We start from the raw sequence: 15,591 nt of genomic DNA, 5'->3' as shown, positions 1-15,591 counted from the left end.
CTATAGTAGGAAAGTAATGTAGGAACTGTAGGTAGCTCCTGTGCTACATGCTTAATTGAATATACATGTTCCTGGTCATTCATCTGAAGCATAGACACAAAGCCTATTTCATACAGTCGCTCTCTCTCTTTCCCTCTCTGATGATTTATTTGTTCTCTTCCTGTGCAGCTGCCCCAGAGATAAGTGGCTGTTTATCAAATTGCCTGTCAGAAACACTCGGCATATTAATCCACAGCTCTTATCGCTGCTCTGAGAGAAAACTTCCCAGTGCTTTTAATTCACTGAATTGGATTACAGTATTACACAAGCACCTCTCGCGACTGGAGTGCACAACTCGTTTTAATACAAAAAACCTCCGTCCAAGCTGGAAGTGAGCGATGTGATGCATCAAAAGTGGAGCACTCCTGTTATAATCAATGAAGCAGTAAACTGCAAGTACATGAGTTTTGTGGTGACTACCAATGGAAGTGCAGATAGTAGTGCTTATGAGATTCACTTCTTGAAACTGTATACTACAGGCAAGTTGGAAAACCTTATTGAGTAAAACCATGAACACACACTTCTCTTGTGGTTCCAGCAGTATTTTGTAACTGCATAGATCTATTGTGAACAATTCATCGGTGTATACTTTTCATTGTTTAAAAATTTTTTAATTTTTGACCCGTTTAATCAAAATGTCAACTTGATCTTCGAGTCATACTTCTCTCTGGTGATGTATGCTTGTTTTCTACAGTCATTTATTCCACTTAAACTGTGTCCTTTTTTTACATTTTATAGTTGACTGCAAACTTGCTTTCATTTTTGAGTGCAACACCCAAAAAACAATAGATGCCCTCTTTGCATTTTTTGACGGTTACACTTAACACAATATACGTAACAATACAGAAGACGTGCCTTTTTTAAAATTAAGCTGAAATAAAAGACTGATGGCTTCAAGAGAGGCTTATACCAGTTTTTTTAAACTAAAATGATCAAAAAAAGTTATTCGTAAATGAAATCAGACATTAAAAAGCCGACACAAAATAATACTGTCTGTATGGATAAAACACTAAGATTTAAAAAACATATTTTTTTGTGTTTCACAGTAGAAAGAAAGACATACAGGTTTGGAAGGACATGAGAGTGATTAAATGATAACTAACCCTTTCCTTAATCTCTTAATTATTCTTTCACCTTTATGTATTGAGACTAGCTGGAACATTATAGTTTTGTTCTATCCTTTCATTCTCTTTGCAGTGGAGTTACGTTGTTTTATACCTTATGGCTTTGCACTCAAAGCTTGCATGGGTCCTGATGGAATTACGTTGGTTAAAATGGAAATCGGTGGTTTAAATGGAAAAAGTGTGGAATGTTTAATATTAGGAAGGCTTGTCTGGGTCCAGCTCATCTGATGGGGTGCTGTAACAGTTGGCGTTTCAATCCGTAGCTCTATATGTAAAGCAGCCCCATGGGACAGCGGGAAAGGGGGCTCTGCTCAGCCGGATGAGTGATTGAGGAGATTTAAAGGCTGCGTGGTGAACGGAAAGAGAGCGAGATGGAGAGAGAGAGATGATCGATGTGTTAGGTGTGTGCAAAATGTCTATAGGAGGCTCAGGTGTCAGAGTCCGACAGCTCCCCGTGGGCTGTAAACTTGTGAACTTTGCCGTCTATTTACTCACTCGCTGTCTCATTCGCTTGCTCATTGAAGTTTAAAGAGTGGGTGGGGTGGCTCGTTGTCATGGCGATGACTGACAGCCAAGTGTTCCTTTAGTCTATAAAGATTTCTAGAGTTTTAAATTAGCCCTCTAAGCCCATAGCCAGGTCTTACCTATCAAAAATTCATCACTTCTCCTCATTTCATGCATTTTTCATTCATTTTTAACTAGCTAGACCAGTCTACCAATAAACGTGTGCAATAATTAAACGTGAATATGAGCCGGTTAAATGTTCCGTATGTAGAAATCTTCGTTCCAGGTTTGAGTTAGCTCTAAAATCCAGATTTTTGGCCACCTTGGGAGTTAGAACTATGCAGTCTTGCTAAATGAGATCCACTGTGTCCCCCAGCAGTGTTCATGACCAGAGTTCTCTACACCAGCAGGCTTATGGGCATTAAAGTGCCTCAGTGACGCCAGGAATCCATTACTCTGCTATTTTGAACATTCTACAGATTGCTCCCTGCGTGGAATAACAAGCAGCTGGGAATGGTCAGGAAGCTAACGGAAGGTCCGGATGACTGACAGGAGATCAGCGGGAACAGCCTGAGAGAGTTCGGCCTGGGCCTGGTTAACTGACAGCAGATCAGCGCTGATAGGACAAGGAGAAAATGAGAGTGCTCTGAAACCGCTTTGCTGGGGGCCAAAAGCTTTCCACAGCTTGGGAGTATGAATAGAGCCGGGGACCGGAGGAGACAGCAGCGGAGGGAGAAACGCCGACCGGTTGGACAGAGATAACCATAGCTGAGAGAGGAGGGGGATGAACATGTGGGGAGACAATAGTTAAGGGCAGTTAGAGAGGACAGAAGAGGGGTGATGAGGAGAGGAGAGGAGAGGAGAGGAGAGGAGAGGAGAGGAGAGGAGAGGAGAGGAGAGGAGAGGAGAGGAGAGGAGGGTGTGTGTTTCAGTGTGTGTATGAATGGATAATGATGGACTGATGAGGAATAGAAAGGAAAAGACGAGAGGTAAAAGTCAGAATGCGGGTAAAAAGATATTTTCACTACTTATTTCAATTCCACATCAGTGTACACACAGTTGTCCTGCTGTGAGCTCCCTACTGTGTAAATAAAGATGATGATGAAGTCATTGGTCCAGAAAGAGAATTGGAGACTGCTAAATACGTGTGTGTGTGAAGGAGAGAAGCACTGTATTTTGGCAGTGTAAATTCTGATTGTATTCCACTCTGATTTTTATTTTATTTTACTTTACCTTTTAATATTGTATTCGGCCAATTACTACTGGCTTCATTTTCGTAACTCTCTTTTTTCTGGACCTTTTTGTTTATGGAATAAACATGGCTAACTGAGGCTACGTTCACACTGTTAGTTTTTGGGATTGACAGTTTTTGGGATTGCAAACCTGTAAATAACTGTGTGTGAATGTAACCTTATTAAGGACTCAAATACAGGACTCTGCTGTATTCTGCTGCTGTGTGAATGTGACCTGATGAGAATTCCATGATGACTGACATTCTGGCCCAGGTGGCATAAATACAAATTACTAAGTGCACCTTCAAGCAGTCTCAGTTAAATATTATTAGTGCTGTAGTAGTAGTAGTAGTAGTAGTATTTGCACTTTCTGTCTTGTAATTTATGAAATGTCTGTCCCTGATTTTTAATGACCACCTCTTTCACTCTTTTCTCTCTTCCTCCATCACCTCTCTTTGACCTCTCTGTGTTTTCAACTTCACTTGTCCTTGGCTATTATTTATTTATTTTTTTATTTTTTTTCGTGTTTATTTCCTTTCCATCTTCTAATTTCTTGCCTTCTCCCTTTTACTCTTCTCGGCTCCATCCTTTTGCATTTTTCCATCTTCTCTCTCTGTCTTTCCCTCTCTTAACCCTGACTGTGATGTCTTCTTGTTATTGCTCACAGAGATTGGCCTGTCATAATCTATGCCGCTGAGTAATCAGTGTTGGATTGTGTTCTGCTACAATAGCACCCGAAAAAGGACGGCTAGAAAAAGTCCCATCCCAGAAAGGTGACATCATCCTCTTTGCCAAAGAAAGATGACTGCTGCCACACCTGGAATACTGCAGGGCAAAGAGAAGATTGAAATTGTGGAGGTGTTGTAGAGAGAGCCTGGAAATGGACTTTTGACAGCATCCATCCTAATACCAAGACTGTTTACTTTCAAGCTTCATCCAATAAGTATGATTTGGTAGTGAGTGAGACAGATAGACAGTGGGAAAAATGGTTTGTTCTCTTATGTGCTGTAATGATGTGCTAGATTTGGACAAATGGGCAGCTTTGAGTCGTTTGCTCTCTTTTTATTGTATCCATTCTCATATTTAGCAATGATGCATGGGTAATTATGAGAGAATTGATTATTTGAAACTAATTAACCTCCATTAGAGCAGTTCTGGCTTAAATATGAAAACAAACTATCCAAGTGGACTTTGCTTGGGGGATAGGTTCAAAAATGAAAAACAAAACTGCTATTCTGTATCGCTCAGACCTGTCCGTTCCTCTCCACCAATCACATGCCTTTAATCTGTATATCCCACCACTACATCTGTCTGCATAAAGTGTGGAGGGGGGTGTTTTGGAGTCATTAGTTCTGATCAGTTCATTAAAGAGATTGAGCGAGTTGCACTAATGGCCACTTGAGTGGTACCATGCCGTGGAAGATCGTCATTCGTTATTCCTCTCCTCATTCTCTTTCTCTCTGCTCTCCTTCTCTTTGGTAGTCTCAGTGGGATTAATTGAAGGTGGAAAGCAAGAGGGAGCGAGAAGTGGAAAGACGTGGAAAACAGGGGAAACATGGAAAAACAATCTCTTGCGTCCCTGAGGAATGGAGTGATGCGAAGAACTTGTCTAAGGGTGTTGAACAGAGATGCTTGGAAAGTCTTCTCTCCACCTGAGTGAAGAGTCAAGGTCATACACAGGCCACGATTCATCAACATCAGCCCAAATCACAGCTCTACCCATGAAACACAAAAACAGGTGTGTTTGCAGAAAGCATAGTGAAAATACATTGTCAATAGAAATAGATAGTTTATCTAAAAATTGCAAATGCAAATGAGTCATGATCAGTGTTATTATTGTTAACTAAAACCTATAAAACCTAAAAAGCTATTTAAAAAATAAATAAATAAATAAATCGATATTTTTTTTAAATACCTAAAATTAAAAATTTGACATGTTGCAACAAACTAAAATAATTTGAAGTTTCTACTAAAATTACTAAAATTGAAATGCAAATTAAATAAAGTTATACAGATAGAGATTAATCTAAAATAAAATGAAAATATAAAAACTAATTTAAAATGATATTAAATGTAATAATAGTATCTAAATATTACTTAAACAACACTGAACTAATGTTAATCATTTATTCATTGAGTGCTAAATAAATTATATATGATGAAATTTATTAAATGTTGCTTTTTTTCAAAATTGGTATTCATTACAACACGATATTACTTCAAGCCATCTGAAGTAATAACTGAGGCTATTAAAAATATTATTGTCCTTTACTCACAATGTTTGTGGGATAATAGACAGTTTGGAGATAAAGTAGATCCACTAAGAAAATGAAAATAGCACAATAAAGAGATATTGAAGATCCAAGAAGCTTTGGGCTAGAGAGTCAGAAAGCCTCTGAAAACGTGTACTTGTGTGTGTCGTTATCTGTGTGTCTGTGTGTTCTCACAGACACCTGTAGTTCAATAATGTATTTAAAGGCCCATTACCCTTTTCCATTATTTACATAACCCTTCCTCTCCCTTTCTTCGCCCATGGCGGTGAGATATAGAAGGTTTGGGGAAATAAGCGTGATTGGGTTGGAAGCAACAGGCGAGATTAATTTATTATTATTTTTTTTTTTCTGAGGAAATACTCCCTCTGGCTTTCTGACACACAAGCAACCAACAAATAAGCAAAAGAGAGTCCAGACAGAAGAAGATAAAAAATGCGGTGCTACCTTAATTAAAAAAAAGCCATATGACGTAAATGCATTCTAGGGCTTGTGTGTTTTGAAACACCTTTTTCATACTGCTGGAGAACATCCTGTATCACTTCATTTTTTCTTTCTGTCTGTAAATAATTGAGTATTGGATCACCACCTATTGTTGCAAGCAATCCCTGGGTGCCGCATCAGATGTTGCAACCGATGATAATTATAGAAATATTATTTTGTAAAGGTCATTTGTTTCCATAGAAATCCTGCAGATGTTATCTCAGATAAACTCTAAAAAGCTCTGGAATCCCATATGACCCCTGGCTTGCGCTGAAGTCCTCACAGCACCATGCAATTCTCTGACCAGAGATATCCGAACTGATATTAGCCCCTGTGCCGGTGTTGGATTAATAAGGTTCTTCTAATGCTCATGTATTCTCAAATAAGACAAATATATCTTCCAGCATCTTTGAAGGGGGAAGTTCCTTTAATGGAGAGTTTTTCAGTAAGATGCACTTAGGTTCAAAGCTACAAGGTTTTTCTGTGTGCACATATTTCGGTAAACTAAAGCGCTGTTGTTCCTTCAAGGACTCTCTAACCTCTCACTTCCTGTTTTCTTCACATTATGAAAAGAGGTATTTGGTCAGGTTTTTGTTGTCTTCTATCACTTAAGGACAAATCTATATACTACTTCTTTTTTATCTTTCTTTTTTCTTCTTTTTCATTCTTTTTTGGGGACATTTCATGTAGATGAGCATGATGTGTGAATGCTTTTTAGACAAGAAGTATCTAAATTTAGGTCATCTTGACTCTTATTTATTATATCTTATCAAAGCCAATTTTCCTGTATAAAGGCAGTCAGTGTAAGTAAGTAGAACAATTTGCATGTGCAAGAACATATTTTAACCTATTTCTGTAACACTTCATAATAATGTTCAGCAGTGAATCATTTATAATTGATTAGTTAAATATGAAGTAATCATTTACAAAACATTCATAAGCACTTAATAAGTGACATAATTTGTTTATGTTTTGTTAATTCATTTACAAGTCATTTACAAGTAATTAGTTAATGATTAACTAATCATTTACAAAACATGACTATGCGTTCATAAATGATTAATAAGTGATATGTTAATATGTTAATAATGTTAACGCTGTGCACTTGAGTGGAGGGTAAAACCAGTTCACAATATCACTAGAACACAAGTCTGTGCTTATGAGAGAAAACCCACTGTAAGTCATTTACACACATTTATTCACTTGCAGAAAAATAATGTATTATTCTTAAAAAAAAAAAAAAAAAAAAGTTTTAGCATATAATAGTTTTGGATTTTTGTGCTTTTTTAAAGACCAGCTTACAACTTTAACGAAACATGCATGAATTATATGCCGATCATTTACTAATGTTTTGATCATCATTTGTTCATGATTAACAAATGTTTATTGAGATAATGAAACAATGTTGACATTTCAGTGAATAATAAGTGATTAATAATATATTAACTTATAACTTAACCATTTACTAAGGATCTGTTTGATTGTTTCATATGCTGTTTTTTAAGATGACTTACGACAGTAAATCATTTGATTTACATATATATATATATATAATTTTTTTTATATATATCTTTAGAGCTTTATATTTTTATATATTACTTGCTCCTGTAGAGCAAAGATATCTTGCAGTAAATAAATAAATTGACCTATAGGACAAAAAAAGTCCTTTGTTGTTGAACAAATTTCATTCTTGGTGTGAAAAAGTCCACACAGAAGCATTGTTTTTATTGTCGGAGTATTAGATATTAAATATATTTGTTAAAACGTTTTTATTGGTTTTTAATATAATATAATATAATATAATATAATATAATATAATATAATATAATATAATATAATATAATATAATATAATATAATATAATATAATATAATATAATATAATATAATATAATATAATATAATATAATATAATGACTGAATGTTTCGGCCAACTTTCAGTTATCTCCACAGATGTTGCAAAGATTGAAGTGCTGAACAGTGCAAACTGTGCAGTTGAATTTGTGGCATTCTGTTAACGTTTTCCCCATGATTGTGTGAAGGTTTTGATAACAGAATAAAGCGTTGATTACTCTATTGAGCGAGTTGTTTCATCTTAATGGGTGTTTTTATTTGACTTTGAAGCACTTGTGTTGCTTTAGTTTTCCAGTTTTATTCTTGGACGGAGGCATTATTTTTGTACAGCGCTGGCTCAGACGTTCACAAACTGCAGAGTGGTGAAATCTCAGTTCATTGTCTTTGAATCAAATACAGCCTCTTTGTACCTTTGTGTAGCACTTTTTAGTACGAGTGAGTGAGCGAATGTGAGAGAGAGTAATTTAGTTTTCTTTTTTCCTGTTGTTCTGCAGTTCCATCTTGTTACAGTTCCATCTTCTCACTTTGCCAGGCAGAGTGAACTAACACCTCAGACCTCCCTAATAAATCTGTGAGCAATTTCTTGCTTATTTTCGTGTATTTGCCTAGAGTAGACTTCAAGGCTTCAGTGTGAGCATTCTTTCCAGTTGTGTTTGAAGCCACATGTCAAAAACACATGCATATGTTCATGTACTGGCACAGCAGGGCAAGACACCCTGACCCACTTAGCAGATCTTCCTTATAGTTAACACACCCTCTGTGCATATACACATGCAAAAAACATCTGTTTGTCTCTAGTGAATATGTGTGTCTGTGTGTCTGCAGACAAACATGCCTAGGGATCTTCTTTTTCTTCCTCCTTATCAAACTCTGATCAACAGAGCATCAAATGAAATTATAATTACAGTGACATTCAGCTCCCCACCGTTCCTTTCTCTAGCGCAGACGTGCACACAGACACACTGCTTCAAGCCCACATAATATTTCCCACTGTGCCACAAAAACAGACATCACTAGTCGCTCAGGGGAGCTTTATCAGTCCCACATAGAGAAAAGGGACGACGCAGGAAACACTGCAGCCCACATGCAGAGAGAGCAGCGGCCCTCTAAACATGCCTTAATTAACGTGCCTTTGTGTGAGTTTGCACTTGGGCCTGTATGACTGCGATCTCCAGGTGACCTTTCTCAAAATCATCACAATAGTCTATGTAATACCCTCTCCCTCTTATTTTCTGTTTTTCTTACTTTGTCTTTATGATCTACCTGCACAAAGCTCCATAATGGTAAGCGTCTCTACTGAGAAGACCAGCAGATGGTCTGACTTGGATGCTTAAATGCTGCTTTGGCTTAACTAACTAGCAAGAATTCCTTGTTCAACCAGCCTAATTTTGCTATATAAAATATAAACTATACAAAATAATGATGTTCATGTGTAGGAATTTTGATCATATACTTATAAATTAAGCAGATAAAAGATATGAGGTATCAAATTGGCATTTGAATGCTGTTTTGCTGGTGCTACCAATATGAAGTCCAAGGAGATCTCGATGAAAGTGAAGAAGGCCATCAAAAACTGAAAAAACAACATAAATCCATGAGAGAGATTGGCTACATTTTTAACCCTTTGATGCACAATATGGGTCTAAAGTGACCCGACATCTTTGCAAGAAATTAATTTAATCAAGAATTCCATGAATTCCTCAATTAATTTGTTTTTGATCAACAAAAATCCTTATATGTATATTTTCTTTCTTAATTTTTTAATAAAAATTGATTTTGTGTTACTACCCTCCTAATGCACAACATGGGTCTAAAATGATCTGTATTTATTTCCTATGTTATTTCAACTATGGATAATTGTCTCTTTGCTGAATCTCTATCATATAATTTCCTATTATTTCTTATGCCAGATAGTCTTTAAATATGTTGTTTTTGATTTTGTTCATCATTATGTTTATATAATGTATATGTGTATATATACCGAAAATGTAATTGTGTGTGTGTGCGTGTGCGTGTGTGTATACATACATTATATACAACCCGAATTCCGGAAAAGTTGGGACGTTTTTTAAATTTTTATAAAATGAAAACTAAAGGAATTTCAAATCACATGAGCCAATATTTTATTCACAATAGAACATAGATAACGTAGCAAATGTTTAAACTGAGAAATTTTACACTTTTATCCACTTAATTAGCTCATTTAAAATTTAATGCCTGCTACAGGTCTCAAAAAAGTTGGCACGGGGGCAACAAATGGCTAAAAAAGCAAGCAGTTTTGAAAAGATTCAGCTGGGAGAACATCTAGTGATTAATTAAGTTAGTTGATATCAGGTCTGTAACATGATTAGCTATAAAAGCTTTGTCTTAGAGAAGCAGAGTCTCTCAGAAGTAAAGATGGGCAGAGGCTCTCCAATCTGTGAAAGACTGCGTAAAAAAATTGTGGAAAACTTTAAAAACAATGTTCCTCAACGTCAAATTGCAAAGGCTTTGCAAATCTCATCATCTACAGTGCATAACATCATCAAAAGATTCAGAGAAACTGGAGAAATCTCTGTGCGTAAGGGACAAGGCCGGAGACCTTTATTGGATGCCCGTGGTCTTCGGGCTCTCAGACGACACTGCATCACTCATCGGCATGATTGTGTCAATGACATTACTAAATGGGCCCAGGAATACTTTCAGAAACCACTGTTGGTAAACACAATCTGCCGTGCCATCAGCAGATGCCAACTAAAGCTATATCATGCAAAAAGGAAGCCATATGTGAACATGGTCCCGAAGCGCCGTCGTGTCCTGTGGGCCAAGGCTCATTTAAAATGGACTATTTCAAAGTGGAATAGTGTTTTATGGTCAGACGAGTCCAAATTTGACATTCTTGTTGGAAATCACGGACGCCGTGTCCTCCGGGCTAAAGAGGAGGGAGACCTTCCAGCATATTATCAGCGTTCAGTTCAAAAGCCAGCATCTCTGATGGTATGGGGGTGCATAAGTGCATACGGTATGGGCAGCTTGCATGTTTTGGAAGGCTCTGTGAATGCTGAAAGGTATATAAAGGTTTTAGAGCAACATATGCTTCCCTCCAAACAACGTCTATTTCAGGGAAGGCCTTGTTTATTTCAACAGGACAATGCAAAACCACATACTGCAGCTATAACAACAGCATGGCTTCGTCGTAGAAGAGTCCGGGTGCTAACCTGGCCTGCCTGCAGTCCAGATCTTTCACCTATAGAGAACATTTGGCGCATCATTAAACGAAAAATACGTCAAAGACGACCACGAACTCTTCAGCAGCTGGAAATCTATATAAGGCAAGAATGGGACCAAATTCCAACAGCAAAACTCCAGCAACTCATAGCCTCAATGCCCAGACGTCTTCAAACTGTTTTGAAAAGAAAAGGAGATGCTACACCATGGTAAACATGCCCCGTCCCAACTATTTTGAGACCTGTAGCAGAAATCAAAATTGAAATGAGCTCATTTTGTGCATAAAATTGTAAACTTTCTCAGTTTAAACATTTGCTATGTTATCTATGTTCTATTGTGAATAAAATATTGGCTCATGTGATTTGAAAGTCTTTTAGTTTTCATTTTATTAAAATTTAAAAAACGTCCCAACTTTTCCGGAATTCGGGTTGTATTTTGAAAATAATATTTATGTCTATATTTATAGTCATATAATTTATATTTTAAATATATTTAATAATAATTATAATAAATTATATATGTGTGTATATATATATATATATATATATATATATATATATATATATATATATATATATGTGTGTGTGTGTAAGGGCTGTCAATCGTTTAAAACATTTAATCATGATTATTCGCATGATTGCCATGAGTTAAATCGCAATTAATCGCAACATTTTTATCTGTTCTAAATGTACCTTAAATTAATATTTTTCAAGTTTTTAATGCTATAATCAACATGGGAATGCACAAATATGGTTGCTTTATGCAATATACACTCACTGGCCATTCAACAAGGTGTTGGAAACATTCCTCGGAAATTTTGGTCCATATTGGCATGATAGTATCACGCAGTTGCTGCATATTTTGTCGGCTGTACATCCATGATGCAAATCTCCAGTTCCACCACATCCCAAAGCTGCTCTATTGGATTGAAATGTGGTGACTATGGAGGCCATTAGAGTAAAGTGAACTCATTGTCATTTTCAAGAAACCAGTCTGAGATGATTTGAGCTTTGTGACATGGTGCATTATCCTGCTGGAAATAGCCATTAGAAGATGGCACTGTACACTGTAGTCATAAAGGGATGGATATGGTCAGCAACAATGCTCAGGTAGGCTGTGGCATTTAAACGATGCTCAGTTGGTAATAAGAGACCCAAAGTGTGTCAAGAAAATATCCCCTACACCATTACACCACCACTACCAGCCTTAATTGTTGAGACAAGCAGGATGGATCCATGCTTTCATGTTCTTTATGCCAAATTCTGACTCTATCTAACTCTATCTGACTCATCTAAATGTCACAGCAGAAATCGAGACTCAGACCAGGAAACATTTTTTTCCAATCTTCTATTGTCCAATTTTGGTGAGCCTGTGCAAATTGTAGCCTCCGTTTCCTGTTCTTAACTTACAGTAGCTGCACCCGGTGTGGTCTTCTGCTGCTGTAGTCCATCTGCTTCAGGGTTCGACGTGTTGTGTGTTCAGAGATGGTATTCTGCATACCTTGGTTGTAACGAGTGGTTATTTGAGTAACTGTTGCCTTTCTATCATCTCTAACCAGTCAGCCCATTCTCCTCTGAACTCTGATATCAACAAGGCATTTTTGTCCACACAACTTCCGCTCACTGAATATTTTGTTTCTGAACAATTTACTTACACAAGCCTGTTTACATTTTCTCTGAAAATGCAAAATGTACATTTATTATTACATTTGTTTGCCTCTCTGTGGCCACATTTGATACAGCTAAATTCTTAATAAAACATTGATATATTTTACTGTTTCTGTTGTCAGACAACCAAATGAATATGAAATAGTCACTGTCAGTGACTGAAATAGAGTTCTCTCTTTTTTCCCCCAAAATAATAGCTGTTGATTATATGTTTCTCCTGTTGCGTTTGTATTGAATAGGTCATCCAATAACAAAAATTTGTGATTTACACTAGTATGTGATGCTGTTTTTGGGCAATGAACCCTGGTTGTGGAGTAAATGAAGAAAGATATTATGATTATATAAATTTCCCATTCAAAGGCCAGTGAAGGTATACTGCAAGCTACTGATATAGGCTACATTTGGGCATGAAGTTGTGGGTACGTGCACACATTTCAAAATTATATAAATATCCACAGGGATGGATTGAGTTTGAAATTTTGATTATTTTTTTAATCACCTGATGAGTCCTGATAATTTCAAAGTTATGGACTATTGTGTTTGTTTTCATTTCATCCCTTGTGAACCTTTACCTAGTTTATGTCTCCCCTTAATTGTGTAATTATGTTCAGGTGTGTCAAGGCATTATCCTCATTATCCTTCCCATATAAGTTGTATTCAATTCAGTGTTTCTTTGTCCGGTTTAATGTTCGTATACATGTGGTTACTGCCTTCTCTCTGTGGCAACCCCTTTTAGGATTATTAAAGACTGTAAATTGTTTTCTCATTTGTCTTTGTGCATTCCCTCAAGCACCACACCGTGCCAGAAGACCAGACCTGAAAAGCTAAATTAGCGACGCCCCTCCTCTCCATTTTGTTTCTGTTTTTTCTTCCGGTTCTTATTTTTCACCCATGGATTATTTGAAAGATATTCTTCCCCTCCTTCATCACAGACATCACCCCGATGTCCTCCTCCTGCTGCTGGAGCAGGGAGAGATGCCTCTCAAGGTCCACTCGGCGATCTTCATGGAGATTGCCTACCACTCCGACAACCTGGACAGCGGCCTCTGAACATTCTTCCAGACAAGCCTCAACGAGGAGTGCAGAGCGTCGTTGTCCGGAGGTGGACCTTGGGAATCATTCACTGCCTTTGTGGAGTGGGTGCTGGTGAGCAACAAATCCCCAACCACCATCGGCCTAATCAGACCCTGAGCCCAGCCTACCATCTCCCCGCTGCACGGAGCCCAAGCCAGAGCCCATAGCTGACGGAGAGCCATAGCCCGCCCTGACCGACAAGCCATCACCATAGAGGGCAACAGAGCTGAGAATAGCCGTGTAGCCAGAGGCCGCAACGTAAAGACCAGGTACGAGAGCCGGCAACAGAGCTCGCCACGGTGGAAATTGCCTTGAACAGTGAGAGCGTGAAGGGAAGCTCTGCCCATTGCACCATGGCTGAGGGTGAGCAGCACTCAATGGATTATAATGGACACTATGGATTTTAATGCAAACATGCCCCCCTTCTCCTGTCTTCAAATGAACTCTGTCAGCCCTGAACTATCTGTCTGCTTGGAACATGATGTCTGTCTGGATTTCCCACCCACCCTGCCTCTCTTGCCGGCACTGCTGTCACCTGTCAGCCCTTCTGCTCACCCTCAGCCCACCATCTGTGCTCTGGATTTTGTGCATGTCTGCCACTGTCCATTGGCGTCGTGGCTGGAGTATCCCTTGTCTTCACCTCCAGCCTCTGAGTCATGGACTCCGCCTCAGCCCTTCGACCCAGTGGCTCCACCATGGCTAGCTCCCTCCTCTCCACTGTGGCCCGTCAGTCCACCAGCTCCACCAGTTTCCCTCGTCCCTCAGGCTCTGTCAGGCTCCTCCTTCCCTCCGGCTCCACCTCAGTCCTTTGTCACTCTGGCTCCACAGCGGCCTTCTGGATCCCCGCCTCAGTCCCAGGCACCATCTGCTCCACCTTGGCCTTCCGGATCCTCATTGTCACCATGGCTCATCGGCTCTTCACCTTGGACTCCTCCACCAACTGCTCCACCACCGTTGGTCAGCCTCTAGAGTTGTCAGCCCTTCCTCGACCATGGCTCCTCCCTCTGTCGGCTCCACCATGGACCGCCATCATCCCTGTGGCCTGGGTCCAACCTGGCTCCTCCTCCTGTTCCAGTTACCTCATATTGTCACCCTGGCTCCTCCCTCAATCATTACCAACCTGGACTCTGTTTATCACCCTCATTTGGTCCCATCATGGCAAGATGTTGACTTGATGGAGTCTGTGAAAAAGGCACTGAGTCCACTGAGAGACTTCACTGATGCACTCTCAGGTGAGGACTATGTGAGTGTATCTTATGTCAAGCCAGTGCTTCACATGTTGAAAGTCAACATTTTGAGCCTGAATGATGAAGACACTGAACTAACAAAAACAATGAAGACAACCATTCTCAATTACCTCACTGACAAATATCAGGACCCCACCACTGATGACCTGCTGGATATGGCTTCGCTTTTCGATCCCAGATTCAAAACACAATTCATTGCCAAAGACAAGGTAGAGGGAATACAAACCAGAGCTGTGGCTGAGCTGGAGTCTTTGATGACCATACACATACAGTATCCAAAATCAGATCAGCAGCCCACATCTAGTACCTCAGCCTCCACATCACAAATCCTTGATGAGGATCAGACACCACCCAAGAAAGCAAAGAAATCACTTTCCAGCTTTTTAAAAGCCTTCGGTGTTGCAAGTGCATCTGCAACCACATCAGTTTCCTCATCTGTGAAAGAGGCAATAGAAGGAGAATTGAAGGGATACTTGTCCACGCCAAATGCAGAAAGTGAGGTGGATCCGCTGGAATGGTGGAAAGTCCATGAGGCAAACTTTCCAAGAATTAGCCAGCTTGCTAGAAAGTATCTCTGCATTCCAGCCACAAGTGCTCCCTCGGAAAGGGCTTTCAGCACTGGTGGCAATATCGTCACCTGCCAAAGGGCATCTCTTAAGCCTGAGAAAGTGAATCAGCTGGTCTTCCTTTCTAGGAATTTGTGATTGTGATTTGTCATACTTTGTAATCTTCAGAAATGTATATGTTCCAAAGCTGCTAAGTTTACAAGACTCAGGAATGAGGTCAGGAAATATTTTTGTATCTTAATTTATTTATTTTTGTTTTTGAAACATGTTGCACAAAGATCTATGGTACTTAACAGAGTACAAAAGTTGTTTACAGTTTGTATGT

At 38.8% G+C, this 15,591-nt stretch overlaps 1 long non-coding RNA gene across 2 annotated transcripts in view; it reads left to right on the top strand.

The window, feature by feature from the left end:
- Nucleotides 1-13,455, top strand: part of LOC132143486 (uncharacterized) — a 95,845-nt gene extending 82,390 nt beyond the window's left edge. For both annotated transcript variants that reach the window (XR_009434250.1, XR_009434251.1), the window contains exons 2-4: nt 3,567-3,757; nt 4,382-4,637; nt 13,312-13,455. This is a non-coding gene — a long non-coding RNA (uncharacterized LOC132143486). The remainder of the gene's footprint in view (nt 1-3,566; nt 3,758-4,381; nt 4,638-13,311) is intronic.
- Nucleotides 13,456-15,591: the final 2,136 nt, after the last annotated feature.

This window comes from Carassius carassius, chromosome 7 (assembly GCF_963082965.1).
Source record: "Carassius carassius chromosome 7, fCarCar2.1, whole genome shotgun sequence".
Lineage (NCBI taxonomy): Eukaryota > Metazoa > Chordata > Actinopteri > Cypriniformes > Cyprinidae > Carassius > Carassius carassius.
The sequence above is the reverse complement of the archived record's forward strand: the minus strand, read 5'-3'. Positions and strand labels throughout refer to the sequence as shown.